The following is a 13,160-nucleotide window of genomic DNA, read 5'->3' on the forward strand; positions in this document are numbered from 1 at the left end:
TTAATAAGGAAGGAGAGTGTGTGGTGGGTGAAGAGGTTATAAGAGAAGTGGAAAGTTTCTATGGTGAATTATATGAACACAAGTGGATTGATGAGGGTTTGGTAGGTGAGGTACTAAATGGTCTGGAGAGTAAGCTTAGGGAGAGTGATGGTGAATTGTTGTGTGAGGAGCTGACTGAGGAGGAAGTAAGAAGTGCAGTGATGAGTGCAAAGAAAAATAAAACGCCAGGGAAAGATGGGATTCCAATTGAATTGTATGTGAAGGCATGGGAGATTATGGGTAAGGATATGTGTGAGGTGTGTCAGTATATGTGGAAAAATGATGTTTTGAGTGCTTCAATGAAAGAAGGAGTGGTAGTTTTGATATACAAGAAAGGGGATAAAATGTGCTTGGGGAATTGGAGACCTATTACTTTGTTGAATGCGGACTATAAGGTTTTTAGTAAGATTGTGTGCGGGCGTATGCGGGAGGTAATTGATCAGGTGATTGGTGTGGATCAGGTGTGTGCGATTCCTGGGAGAAGTATGACTGATAACTTGTTTTTGTTGAGGGATTTGTTTGGTGATAGTATGGATAGAAAGCAGAAGTGTATGGTGTTGGCTGTGGACTTTGAAAAGGCGTTTGATCGTGTATCGCATGATTTTATGTTTAGAGTGTTGGAGAGAATGGGTTTTCCAAAGAAGTTTGTGGATGTAGTGAGAAGTTTGTATGCAGATGTGACAAGCGAGGTGTTGATAAATGGGGTGTTGAGTAGTAAGGTGAGAGTGAGGTCGGGGGTCAGGCAAGGTTGCCCTATGTCCCCGATATTGTTTGTAAGTGTGATTGAGCCTTTGTTGTGTGGTATAAGGGGTGACAAACTGATGAGAGGATTATTGATACCGGGGAGTGCTGGTAAGAATGTGAAGGTGCTGGGTTATATGGATGATATTGTGGTGGTGAGTGATAATATGGCTAGCATGAACAGGGCAAAATTGTGGTTAGATTTTTTCTGTGGGGCGTCTGCGTTTAAAGTTAATTGGAATAAGTGTGTCTTTAAGTGTTTTGGGGATAAGGAGGTAAGGATGGATGGGGTGGAATGCGAAGTGGGTGCAATCAAAATTTTAGGGATCCAGTTTAATGATGATTTGAAAGGGAATGAAAGTTGGAATGAGTGCGGGACTCGGATTGAACGAAAGCTGAATTTTTGGAGGACGCGTGAGCTGACTTTAGTGGGGAAGGTGCTGGTTGTGAAAGCGGTTATTTTACCTATTGTGTTGTTTTGTGCGAATGTGTTTCCGTTTGCGGTGAGAAACGTGAAAAAGGCGGAGAAAATGTGTTTTACTTTTTTGTGGGGTAGTAGAATGGAGAAATTGAAAAGGGAATATGTGTATAAGTCATGTGTGCATGGGGGATTGGGGTTTCCGAATTTTCAGGTTTTCTTAGGGCTTAGCTATATTAAAATTTTGATTGTGTTGTTGGGGAAAGGGAATAAGGCTGGATGTATGGTACGGTATATGGCTGGATGGATGTTGTATGGGCTAAAATGGATAGAATGGGATGCAAGTGTGCCTGTGGCTTTTAAGTGTCCAGCATGGTATATGAAAGTAGAAAAATTTGTGATTGATTTTGATTTGTTAAGTGTACCTGTGAGTGACTTTAGGGAAAAGAAGAAAGTGATGAGAAGAATAGATGCGGGAGAATTGGTGTGCAATATTGGTGGTTTGAGGACGGATGAGGCTTTGACAGTTTGGAAGAAGATGGGAGTGAAGGGTATGTCAAATAAGCAGCATGATGTGGTATGGATGGCTTTGCATGATATTTTACCGGTGAGACAAGTACAGAAGAGGCGTGAATTGATTAGGTATGAGGTGTGTCCAAGGGATGGTTGTGGGTCAAGTGAGTCAGTGAGGCATATGATGTGGGACTGTGATTATGCATATAATGTATGGAAAGGTGTAGGAGGTTTGTGCAAAGAATTGGCTGGTGTGACTTTTGTAGACTGGCGAGTGGCAATGTTTGGTATGGGTGCTTCTAGTAAGGTTAAGGAGAGAATAATGTGGTTGATTATGGCGTGTGTGATGGAGAGTTTATGGGATGTGCGGAATTTGTGGGTGTTTAGGAGAAAGTTTGTGTCAGTTAATGAATGTTTGAGGTTGATATTGGCTAGGTTGTATGTAATATATCTTTGGGATAGACAGCATGGTGGTGACTTAGATAGTGAGGGAGTATGGAAGTTTAAGAAGTGGAGATTCTTGGTAAAAGTTTAGTATGCGATTATATGTAAATAAGTGTATAGTATATGTAAATAAGTATGTAAATAGGTGTGTATAGGTGGTGTATAATTTTGTAATATTACTGTTTTTTTTGGTGTTTAAAATGACAATAGGACCATTATGATGAAATGGTTGGAGAAGCGTTTATGCTTGAAACAGTTTATGCTGTTTTTTACGCTTTTAACCATCTGAATGGTTTTAAAAAAAAAAAAAAAAAAAAAAAAAAAAAAAAAAAAAAATCTGTTCTTATCAGTTTAATATCTGATACGTCCCCTATCTGGGGACCATATATTAAATGGATTTTTAGAACAGGGAGATGGAAAAAGAGCTTGCTCTGTCCTCTCCAGGCATTGACCTGGTATTGCAGTGCCTCCAGGTTCAGTGCACCCCCTAATGAGTTTGCAAAAAACAGAGCAAAAGAATGAAGAAGGAAACAAGCCGGCTGCACCTGAAACTACTGTGTTGCAAGAAACATCCCTCCCTCGAGTGTGTTGTGCGCAGGTGGACCGACCCCGAAAAATTAGCCCCCGAGTGTGGCTACGAAAAGTTTGTTTGTCCAAGACTTGCTGGCCTCTGTTGCCATGGCAACCAACTGCCAGACTTGTTTACAACTTGGCTGCCGGGCCAGTGCTGGTGATGTCATCGCGGGACGTGATGTCATCAAGGCTTTGCTGCTATACACAGCTGCCAGCACAACAAGCAGCTCAGTTGCAGCCGGTCAAGCGACCGAGCAGGTAGGTGGAAAGGTAGGTGCCGTTTATTAAACCGTTTCCTTTGTATTTCCTGGTGGCCGATGGCCGATGTATCCTGCTGATGCTGCCTGCCTACGGCTCCAGCTGGGAGAATTCACCCTCCATGTTCTTTGATAGATAGATTAGATACATTAGATAAGATAGATAGATAGATAGATAGATAGATAGGTAGGTAGGTAGGTAGGTAGGTACTAATAATAAGCTAGCCAGCTAGGCAGCCAGCCACAGAGACAGCCAGCCAGCTACAGAGACAGCCAGCCAAAGAGCTAGCTGCATGTCATGTATGCCAGACAGAGACGGAGACAGAGACAGAGACGTGTATGTCTGCCATCCATCAGGTGGAAGCAGACGCAGTGTGATTGGGGGGTGGAGCTATTCAGATTTGAGAGCAGAAAGGAAGACAGAGGCAGTGCTAGGCAATAGGAGATGCAGTGTGAAAGCACGTCCGGTCCGCCATCTGAGAGGGTGGAGCGCATAATAGGGTATGTATGTATGTCTGGCTTCGCCTTAACAAGAAGGACGTGGTGTCCGAGAAGGGGAGTTTTCGGGAAACCGTTGTGGCCATCGCTTCTCGGCCTTTTGGCTAAGATCAAGTGTAGTATCTACAGGAGATCTGGTCAGAAGGTGCCTGGGGTACCCGACCTGTCGGCCTTGGAGGATTACCTCCTTGTTGCTATTGGCAGGCGGCTTAGTCCCCAGGCAACGGGAAGCGATCACACCTACCTGCATATGCAGGGGAGGTGCTGCGTGTTGCTGTGAGGAGCCTTTTCTTGGAGTTGGAGATCATGGAAGCTGTGAATCAGGATGGATCGTCGGATGGAGAAGTACCAGTGTATGCTAGAATTCGTAATGGAGTTCGCTTCATCCTGAGAGATCCCGAGAAGAAAGCATTGGGTCTTGCTTTCGTAGTGGAGGAACTTGTCTTCAAGCTGTTGGGAATACAGAGGAACCAAGTACTGGCGATGCTGGAGTTCCCAAAGAGAGGGTGTTATGACCTGGTTTTGAGTTCGGAGGAGGATTTCAGCTTTTTCGAGGGTAAGCTTGAATGTGTGAAAGGGCATGTAGTACTAAATGGTGTTGATATACTATTCCATTTTCCGAGGAGAGACCGTTTGATTACAGTCCGAATGTACAGCCCTTATGTTCCGGAAGAAGAGGTTGCTGCCTTTCTGTCCAAGTATTGTGAAGTGGTCACCTCGAAAGGGAAGGTACTAAATCAGTATGGGTTATGGACCATGAAGAGGAAGTTTGCGGTCAAATTTAAGGTAATGGAGGACGGGAAATTGTGTGTCCCGCCAGGGAGGTTTAAAATTGGCCCGATTAATGGGGACTTGTTTTACGTGGGTATGGAAGACTTCTGCCGTAAGTGCAAGCGATATGGACACTTAAAAGACCATTGTACAGTATTATGGTGCGGAAGATGTCAGAAGGAGGGGCACATGGCTGACACATGTGAGCAGGTTAAAAAATGCCATTTGTGTGGTAGCCCGGAACATTTGTATGCTTCGTGTCCAACGAAGAAGAAGAGAGGTAGGGAAAAAGAGGAGGAGGAAACTGAAGGTGCAACTAGAGGTGAAGAGAGTCCCCGGAAGCAGGAGGAAGAGATGGACCTTTCTGTGAAAAGAACACCTAAAGAGGGGAAGAGTAAGGAAGAGACGGAGGGTATAAGTAGAGGCAAGGATAGTCCTCAGCAAGAGGAAGAAATGGACATTGCAGTTAGAAGAGTGCCAAAAGTAAGGGAGAAGGTCCCAACAGAAGTGGAGAGTGCTCCTGTAGAGCCGGAAGTGAAAAGAAAAATGGTAAGATCCCTCACGGAAGAGGAACGTAGGGACTATGCAATAGTCTCACGACACCTTTGGGACCATATAGAATCCATTGATAAGAGGTTTCCGTTAACAACTTTATACGAAAAAGTGGCCTTGCATTTGGAAAGACAGGGAAGGAGGTTTTATGAAACTTATTGTGTACCACCGGATATTGCAGAGAAAATAGAAAAGTCTGGGTCAAGATCAATTATTATTATAAGGTTATTATCCTTTTTTGCATACAAGGGAGGTATGAGAGCCTGAGGCTATGTTCTGTGGCATGGAGTTTGTTTTGGTTTGTTTGTTTTTTTTAAAAGAATAAAAGTGACCATGATGATGAGATGGTTGGAGTAATATCGGAAGATATAAGCAGTTTTCTGTTTGTATCGTTTTTAACCATTCTGAATGGTTTTAAAAAAAAAAAAAAAAAAAAAAAAAAAAAAAAAAAATCTGTTCTTATCAGTTTAATATCTGATACGTCCCCTATCTGGGGACCATATATTAAATGGATTTTTAGAACAGGGAGATGGAAAAAGAGCTTGCTCTGTCCTCTCCAGGCATTGACCTGGTATTGCAGTGCCTCCAGGTTCAGTGCACCCCCTAATGAGTTTGCAAAAAACAGAGCAAAAGAATGAAGAAGGAAACAAGCCGGCTGCACCTGAAACTACTGTGTTGCAAGAAACATCCCTCCCTCGAGTGTGTTGTGCGCAGGTGGACCGACCCCGAAAAATTAGCCCCCGAGTGTGGCTACGAAAAGTTTGTTTGTCCAAGACTTGCTGGCCTCTGTTGCCATGGCAACCAACTGCCAGACTTGTTTACAACTTGGCTGCCGGGCCAGTGCTGGTGATGTCATCGCGGGACGTGATGTCATCAAGGCTTTGCTGCTATACACAGCTGCCAGCACAACAAGCAGCTCAGTTGCAGCCGGTCAAGCGACCGAGCAGGTAGGTGGAAAGGTAGGTGCCGTTTATTAAACCGTTTCCTTTGTATTTCCTGGTGGCCGATGGCCGATGTATCCTGCTGATGCTGCCTGCCTACGGCTCCAGCTGGGAGAATTCACCCTCCATGTTCTTTGATAGATAGATTAGATACATTAGATAAGATATAGATAGATAGATAGATAGATAGATAGATAGATAGATAGGTAGGTAGGTAGGTAGGTAGGTAGGTACTAATAATAAGCTAGCCAGCTAGGCAGCCAGCCACAGAGACAGCCAGCCAGCTACAGAGACAGCCAGCCAAAGAGCTAGCTGCATGTCATGTATGCCAGACAGAGACGGAGACAGAGACAGAGACGTGTATGTCTGCCATCCATCAGGTGGAAGCAGACGCAGTGTGATTGGGGGGTGGAGCTATTCAGATTTGAGAGCAGAAAGGAAGACAGAGGCAGTGCTAGGCAATAGGAGATGCAGTGTGAAAGCACGTCCGGTCCGCCATCTGAGAGGGTGGAGCGCATAATAGGGTATGTATGTATGTCTGGCTTCGCCTTAACAAGAAGGACGTGGTGTCCGAGAAGGGGAGTTTTCGGGAAACCGTTGTGGCCATCGCTTCTCGGCCTTTTGGCTAAGATCAGCGATCCCACCTACTTGCTTGCCAAGGGAGGTGTTTTTGTTCCTGTTCGGTGTGCTGGCGGAGGCGATATTTTGAAGATGGATGCAACCAATATGGATGGAACCACGGCAGAAGAAGTCCCGGCTTATGCAAAGATTAGAAACGGATGTCGTTTTACGTTAAAAGATCCGGGAAAGAAAGAATTGGGCTTGGTCTTCTTGGTGGAAGAGGTTCTGTTTAAGCTCCTTGGGTTACAGCGGAGTCAAGTTTTGGCCTTGTTGGAGTTCCCAAAGCGTGGTGTATACGACCTGGTGTTGGCTTCAGAAGAGGATTACAGCTTTCTGATGGGTAAGATCGAATGTTGCAAGGGAAATGTTATATTGAATGGTATTGATATAATGTCTCATTTCCCGAGGAGAGAAAGACTGATCACGGTGCGGATGTACAGCCCCTATGTGAACGAAGAGGAAATTGCGGTTTTTCTGGCAAAGTACTGCGAGGAAATTGCTCCAAAAGGAAAAGTCTTAAATCAGTTCGGACTTTGGACAATGAAGTGGAGGTTTGCTGTGAAGTTCAAAGTGTTGGAGAATGGGAAACTGTGTATGCCTCCAGGACGTTTCAGGATTGGAGCTGTTAATGGAGACTGTTTTTTTGCAGGCATGGACGACTTTTGTCGTAAATGTAAAAAGTATGGACATTTGAAGGAACATTGTACTGTGATATTTTGCACAAAATGTCAAACAGAGGGGCATGTGGCTGAGTCATGCAATCAGAAGAAGGTGTGCCATTTGTGTGGGAGTGCAGAGCACCTGTACGCTGTTTGTCCACTTAGAAGGAAGCGGGGGAGGGAGAAGGAGGAAGGGCAGGAAGCAGCTGGAGGGAGTGAGAGTCCTCAGCAGGAGGAGAGTATGGACCCTTCAGTTAGAAGGACTCCTAGGGAGGTGGAGAGAGTTCCCAGAGAGGAGGAGAAAAGGAAAAAGACAGTAAGGTCCCTATCAGAGGAAGGGAGAAGGGATCGTAGTATTGTGTCTCAGGATGTATGGGATGATATAGAGTCATTAGAAAAGAGGAGTTTCTATGGTCGGGTGGGAGAAAAAGTTAGAGTTAGTTTGGGGAAAGAGAGTGAAGGGTTTTTTGAGACTTATCAAATGCCTTGTGAGATAATGAAGCGATTAGAAGAGTGTAAGTCTATCTCGCCGACTATGCTTCGTATATTGACTTATTTTGCGTTTAAGGGAGGTTTGCGAGCTTGATGAAATTATGTTGGTTTCTTTTCTTTTTGTTATTTAAAGGGAAGATAGATATGGGTTTTGTTTTTTGTGGGTTTTGGTTTTTTTTTCCCCGTTTTTGTTATGTACATTGTAATGTAAATTTAATTTTGTTATGGATATGTGAGTTTGATCTGTGTTATGTTTTTGATTTGTGAAAATTCTTTTATTTTGTAAATAATTTTGTTTTGAATAAAATTGTTGATATCCCCTTTGTGGGATAGCCAACTTAAAAAAAAAAAAAAAAAATCTGTTCTTATCAGTTTAATATCTGATACGTCCCCTATCTGGGGACCATATATTAAATGGATTTTTAGAACAGGGAGATGGAAAAAGAGCTTGCTCTGTCCTCTCCAGGCATTGACCTGGTATTGCAGTGCCTCCAGGTTCAGTGCACCCCCTAATGAGTTTGCAAAAAACAGAGCAAAAGAATGAAGAAGGAAACAAGCCGGCTGCACCTGAAACTACTGTGTTGCAAGAAACATCCCTCCCTCGAGTGTGTTGTGCGCAGGTGGACCGACCCCGAAAAATTAGCCCCCGAGTGTGGCTACGAAAAGTTTGTTTGTCCAAGACTTGCTGGCCTCTGTTGCCATGGCAACCAACTGCCAGACTTGTTTACAACTTGGCTGCCGGGCCAGTGCTGGTGATGTCATCGCGGGACGTGATGTCATCAAGGCTTTGCTGCTATACACAGCTGCCAGCACAACAAGCAGCTCAGTTGCAGCCGGTCAAGCGACCGAGCAGGTAGGTGGAAAGGTAGGTGCCGTTTATTAAACCGTTTCCTTTGTATTTCCTGGTGGCCGATGGCCGATGTATCCTGCTGATGCTGCCTGCCTACGGCTCCAGCTGGGAGAATTCACCCTCCATGTTCTTTGATAGATAGATTAGATACATTAGATAAGATAGATAGATAGATAGATAGATAGATAGATAGATAGGTAGGTAGGTAGGTAGGTAGGTACTAATAATAAGCTAGCCAGCTAGGCAGCCAGCCACAGAGACAGCCAGCCAGCTACAGAGACAGCCAGCCAAAGAGCTAGCTGCATGTCATGTATGCCAGACAGAGACGGAGACAGAGACAGAGACGTGTATGTCTGCCATCCATCAGGTGGAAGCAGACGCAGTGTGATTGGGGGGTGGAGCTATTCAGATTTGAGAGCAGAAAGGAAGACAGAGGCAGTGCTAGGCAATAGGAGATGCAGTGTGAAAGCACGTCCGGTCCGCCATCTGAGAGGGTGGAGCGCATAATAGGGTATGTATGTATGTCTGGCTTCGCCTTAACAAGAAGGACGTGGTGTCCGAGAAGGGGAGTTTTCGGGAAACCGTTGTGGCCATCGCTTCTCGGCCTTTTGGCTAAGATCAAGTGTAGTATCTGTTCTTATCAGTTTAATATCTGATACGTCCCCTATCTGGGGACCATATATTAAATGGATTTTTAGAACAGGGAGATGGAAAAAGAGCTTGCTCTGTCCTCTCCAGGCATTGACCTGGTATTGCAGTGCCTCCAGGTTCAGTGCACCCCCTAATGAGTTTGCAAAAAACAGAGCAAAAGAATGAAGAAGGAAACAAGCCGGCTGCACCTGAAACTACTGTGTTGCAAGAAACATCCCTCCCTCGAGTGTGTTGTGCGCAGGTGGACCGACCCCGAAAAATTAGCCCCCGAGTGTGGCTACGAAAAGTTTGTTTGTCCAAGACTTGCTGGCCTCTGTTGCCATGGCAACCAACTGCCAGACTTGTTTACAACTTGGCTGCCGGGCCAGTGCTGGTGATGTCATCGCGGGACGTGATGTCATCAAGGCTTTGCTGCTATACACAGCTGCCAGCACAACAAGCAGCTCAGTTGCAGCCGGTCAAGCGACCGAGCAGGTAGGTGGAAAGGTAGGTGCCGTTTATTAAACCGTTTCCTTTGTATTTCCTGGTGGCCGATGGCCGATGTATCCTGCTGATGCTGCCTGCCTACGGCTCCAGCTGGGAGAATTCACCCTCCATGTTCTTTGATAGATAGATTAGATACATTAGATAAGATAGATAGATAGATAGATAGATAGATAGATAGATAGATAGGTAGGTAGGTAGGTAGGTACTAATAATAAGCTAGCCAGCTAGGCAGCCAGCCACAGAGACAGCCAGCCAGCTACAGAGACAGCCAGCCAAAGAGCTAGCTGCATGTCATGTATGCCAGACAGAGACGGAGACAGAGACAGAGACGTGTATGTCTGCCATCCATCAGGTGGAAGCAGACGCAGTGTGATTGGGGGGTGGAGCTATTCAGATTTGAGAGCAGAAAGGAAGACAGAGGCAGTGCTAGGCAATAGGAGATGCAGTGTGAAAGCACGTCCGGTCCGCCATCTGAGAGGGTGGAGCGCATAATAGGGTATGTATGTATGTCTGGCTTCGCCTTAACAAGAAGGACGTGGTGTCCGAGAAGGGGAGTTTTCGGGAAACCGTTGTGGCCATCGCTTCTCGGCCTTTTGGCTAAGATCAAGTGTAGTATCTGTTCTTATCAGTTTAATATCTGATACGTCCCCTATCTGGGGACCATATATTAAATGGATTTTTAGAACAGGGAGATGGAAAAAGAGCTTGCTCTGTCCTCTCCAGGCATTGACCTGGTATTGCAGTGCCTCCAGGTTCAGTGCACCCCCTAATGAGTTTGCAAAAAACAGAGCAAAAGAATGAAGAAGGAAACAAGCCGGCTGCACCTGAAACTACTGTGTTGCAAGAAACATCCCTCCCTCGAGTGTGTTGTGCGCAGGTGGACCGACCCCGAAAAATTAGCCCCCGAGTGTGGCTACGAAAAGTTTGTTTGTCCAAGACTTGCTGGCCTCTGTTGCCATGGCAACCAACTGCCAGACTTGTTTACAACTTGGCTGCCGGGCCAGTGCTGGTGATGTCATCGCGGGACGTGATGTCATCAAGGCTTTGCTGCTATACACAGCTGCCAGCACAACAAGCAGCTCAGTTGCAGCCGGTCAAGCGACCGAGCAGGTAGGTGGAAAGGTAGGTGCCGTTTATTAAACCGTTTCCTTTGTATTTCCTGGTGGCCGATGGCCGATGTATCCTGCTGATGCTGCCTGCCTACGGCTCCAGCTGGGAGAATTCACCCTCCATGTTCTTTGATAGATAGATTAGATACATTAGATAAGATAGATAGATAGATAGATAGATAGATAGGTAGGTAGGTAGGTAGGTAGGTAGGTAGGTACTAATAATAAGCTAGCCAGCTAGGCAGCCAGCCACAGAGACAGCCAGCCAGCTACAGAGACAGCCAGCCAAAGAGCTAGCTGCATGTCATGTATGCCAGACAGAGACGGAGACAGAGACAGAGACGTGTATGTCTGCCATCCATCAGGTGGAAGCAGACGCAGTGTGATTGGGGGGTGGAGCTATTCAGATTTGAGAGCAGAAAGGAAGACAGAGGCAGTGCTAGGCAATAGGAGATGCAGTGTGAAAGCACGTCCGGTCCGCCATCTGAGAGGGTGGAGCGCATAATAGGGTATGTATGTATGTCTGGCTTCGCCTTAACAAGAAGGACGTGGTGTCCGAGAAGGGGAGTTTTCGGGAAACCGTTGTGGCCATCGCTTCTCGGCCTTTTGGCTAAGATCAAGTGTAGTATCTTGTCTTACTGAACTGCCTTGACTTGACGGCTCAGGTCCTGGGGTACCCCCTGCACTCGGCCTTTGGGCATCGGCGATTTAATTCGTCTTAAGCTCACTGCAGCTATTGGGTGTAGGGCTATTCCCCAGGAACGAGAGTGAACCTTCCTCTCGGCCTGCTGCTCGATTGTCCTGTGCCCGACGGTTTGACCGGAGAACCACTTCGATCCCGCCTACCGACGAACGATCGACGAAGACGCCCCGGAACCCCGAGAAGGACGACGCTGAACCCCGAAGAAGCCGGCGACGAGGATTTGCATCTCTCCGCCCCCTTCGACGAGGATCTGCATAGCTCCGCCCACCAGGAAAGAGCTCGACCGGGAGAAGCGATGGCCTCTTCAGCACCAGCACCGGAGATGAAGAAGACCCAGCAGAAGGAAGCGAGGAAGAGCCAGGAGGCCCGGGTCGTGGATGCCTCTTCCTCTGCCGCCCCAGCTCAGCCGACGACCAGCAAGGCTGCGGATCCAGGCGTCCCTACACTGCGGCCCTGGATGCGCACTACGGTGGCCATGCGACTGAAGAAGGTGGATGGTAGAGAGCCGGACATGTCTGAGGACGTGTTCGCTAAGAAGATGGTCCTGGACCAGGGTTTCTCCAAGGCTGAAACCCTCAGCATTTTCTTCTTCACGGGGATCTTCTATGTGACATTTGCCTCCTTCAACACCTGCAGGAGGTACTGGGAGGCGGTAAAGGCAGCGAGGCCCGAATCCCCTTTCTCTCGCTTTGTAAGCAACTGCTTAATCCAAAGGGAGGAGAGGCGGGTGACGGTTTCAATCCTTAACCCGTACATCCCAGGCAAGGACATCGCCACATTCCTTGCAAGGTACTGCACAGTGGTCAAGGAACCCTCCAAGATCCTGAGCAGCCTTGGATTCTGGACTGGCAAGTGGTCGGTGGTCGTGAGGCTCAACAGGGATGAGTCATCGGACGACGGTTTCCAGCACCTGCCTCAGGCTTTCTCTTTGGGTGACGCTCCAGGCTTCATCTATTACCCGGATATGCCGCAGATCTGCAGGAGATGCAGCAAGAAGGGTCATCAGGCGAAGGACTGCAGCGAAGATTCCTGTAGAGTTTGCCGAGTGCCGGGGCACGGGACCAAGGACTGTCCGAAGGCAAAAACCTGCAACCTCTGCGGCCATGCGGACCACAGCTACAGGGCCTGCCCCCAGAGGGAAAAGAGAACGTGGGCATCCGTGGTTGCCAAAGCTCCGACCGGCCAGCAGCCGGCCGTAGCCCAAGCAGCGCAGAAGCCCAAGGAGAAGGAGAAGAAGAAGAAGGAGGGTAAGAGGACGACGGCCCCTAACCCTCCCCCCACCCCCGCCCTCCCTACCCCTTCCCCCTCCCCTCCTTCCCCCCCTCCCCCCTCTCCCTCCCCGCCCACCCCCACTGAGGAATCCCTCCCCTATCCCATTGCCTCAGTGGGCCCCCTGTCCCCCGCCCCTACCCCCACCCTCCCACCCCACTCCCCCAACCCAGCAGCACTAACCTTTCCTCCCGCTGCTGTGGTTCTCTCCTTGGAGGATTTTCCCCCTCTTGTCCCCACAGTGGTTCCCGACAGGAAGAGGAAAGTGAGGGACAGCCCGTCGGCTGAGACCTCCAAGAAAAAGATCATCGAGGTCTGCGAAGATGACCTCCCGGAGGAAAGCGACATGGATCAGGTGGTGGAGAATCTGGTCGACGAACCGGAGGCTTTCGACTTCGAGGACGTCCCAGAGAATGCACACCTGAAAGAGGCGCTGGAGGAGTGCATACGGGAATGGGTCGGGCCGGCGGGCCCCGAAGAAGAGGATCCGCCCGACCGGAGTGGTATCGTATGAGTCTGTGACTAACCCTTTTCTTTTCTCCCCATGGCTAATCTTTCCATCTTTAGCTTAAA

General features: G+C 47.6%; 3 non-coding genes and 4 pseudogenes across 3 annotated transcripts; all 7 read left to right on the forward strand.

Moving 5' to 3' along the window:
- Positions 1-2,425: 2,425 nt before the first annotated feature.
- On the forward strand, positions 2,426-2,644 carry LOC138773603 (U2 spliceosomal RNA; annotated as a pseudogene).
- A 923-nt stretch (positions 2,645-3,567) lies between these two features.
- On the forward strand, positions 3,568-3,706 carry LOC138773128 (U2 spliceosomal RNA; annotated as a pseudogene).
- Positions 3,707-5,194: 1,488 nt separating this feature from the next.
- LOC138773555 (U2 spliceosomal RNA) lies at positions 5,195-5,411 on the forward strand (annotated as a pseudogene).
- Positions 5,412-7,834: 2,423 nt separating this feature from the next.
- Positions 7,835-8,030, forward strand: LOC138773536 (U2 spliceosomal RNA). The gene has a single exon (XR_011360176.1). It is a non-coding gene; the product is annotated as a U2 spliceosomal RNA (small nuclear RNA).
- Positions 8,031-8,961: 931 nt separating this feature from the next.
- Positions 8,962-9,152, forward strand: LOC138773266 (U2 spliceosomal RNA). The gene has a single exon (XR_011359974.1). It is a non-coding gene; the product is annotated as a U2 spliceosomal RNA (small nuclear RNA).
- A 931-nt stretch (positions 9,153-10,083) lies between these two features.
- On the forward strand, positions 10,084-10,274 carry LOC138773267 (U2 spliceosomal RNA). The gene has a single exon (XR_011359975.1). It is a non-coding gene; the product is annotated as a U2 spliceosomal RNA (small nuclear RNA).
- Positions 10,275-11,205: 931 nt separating this feature from the next.
- On the forward strand, positions 11,206-11,348 carry LOC138773673 (U2 spliceosomal RNA; annotated as a pseudogene).
- Positions 11,349-13,160: the final 1,812 nt, after the last annotated feature.

This window comes from Dendropsophus ebraccatus, chromosome 14 (assembly GCF_027789765.1).
Source record: "Dendropsophus ebraccatus isolate aDenEbr1 chromosome 14, aDenEbr1.pat, whole genome shotgun sequence".
Classification (NCBI taxonomy): domain Eukaryota; kingdom Metazoa; phylum Chordata; class Amphibia; order Anura; family Hylidae; genus Dendropsophus; species Dendropsophus ebraccatus.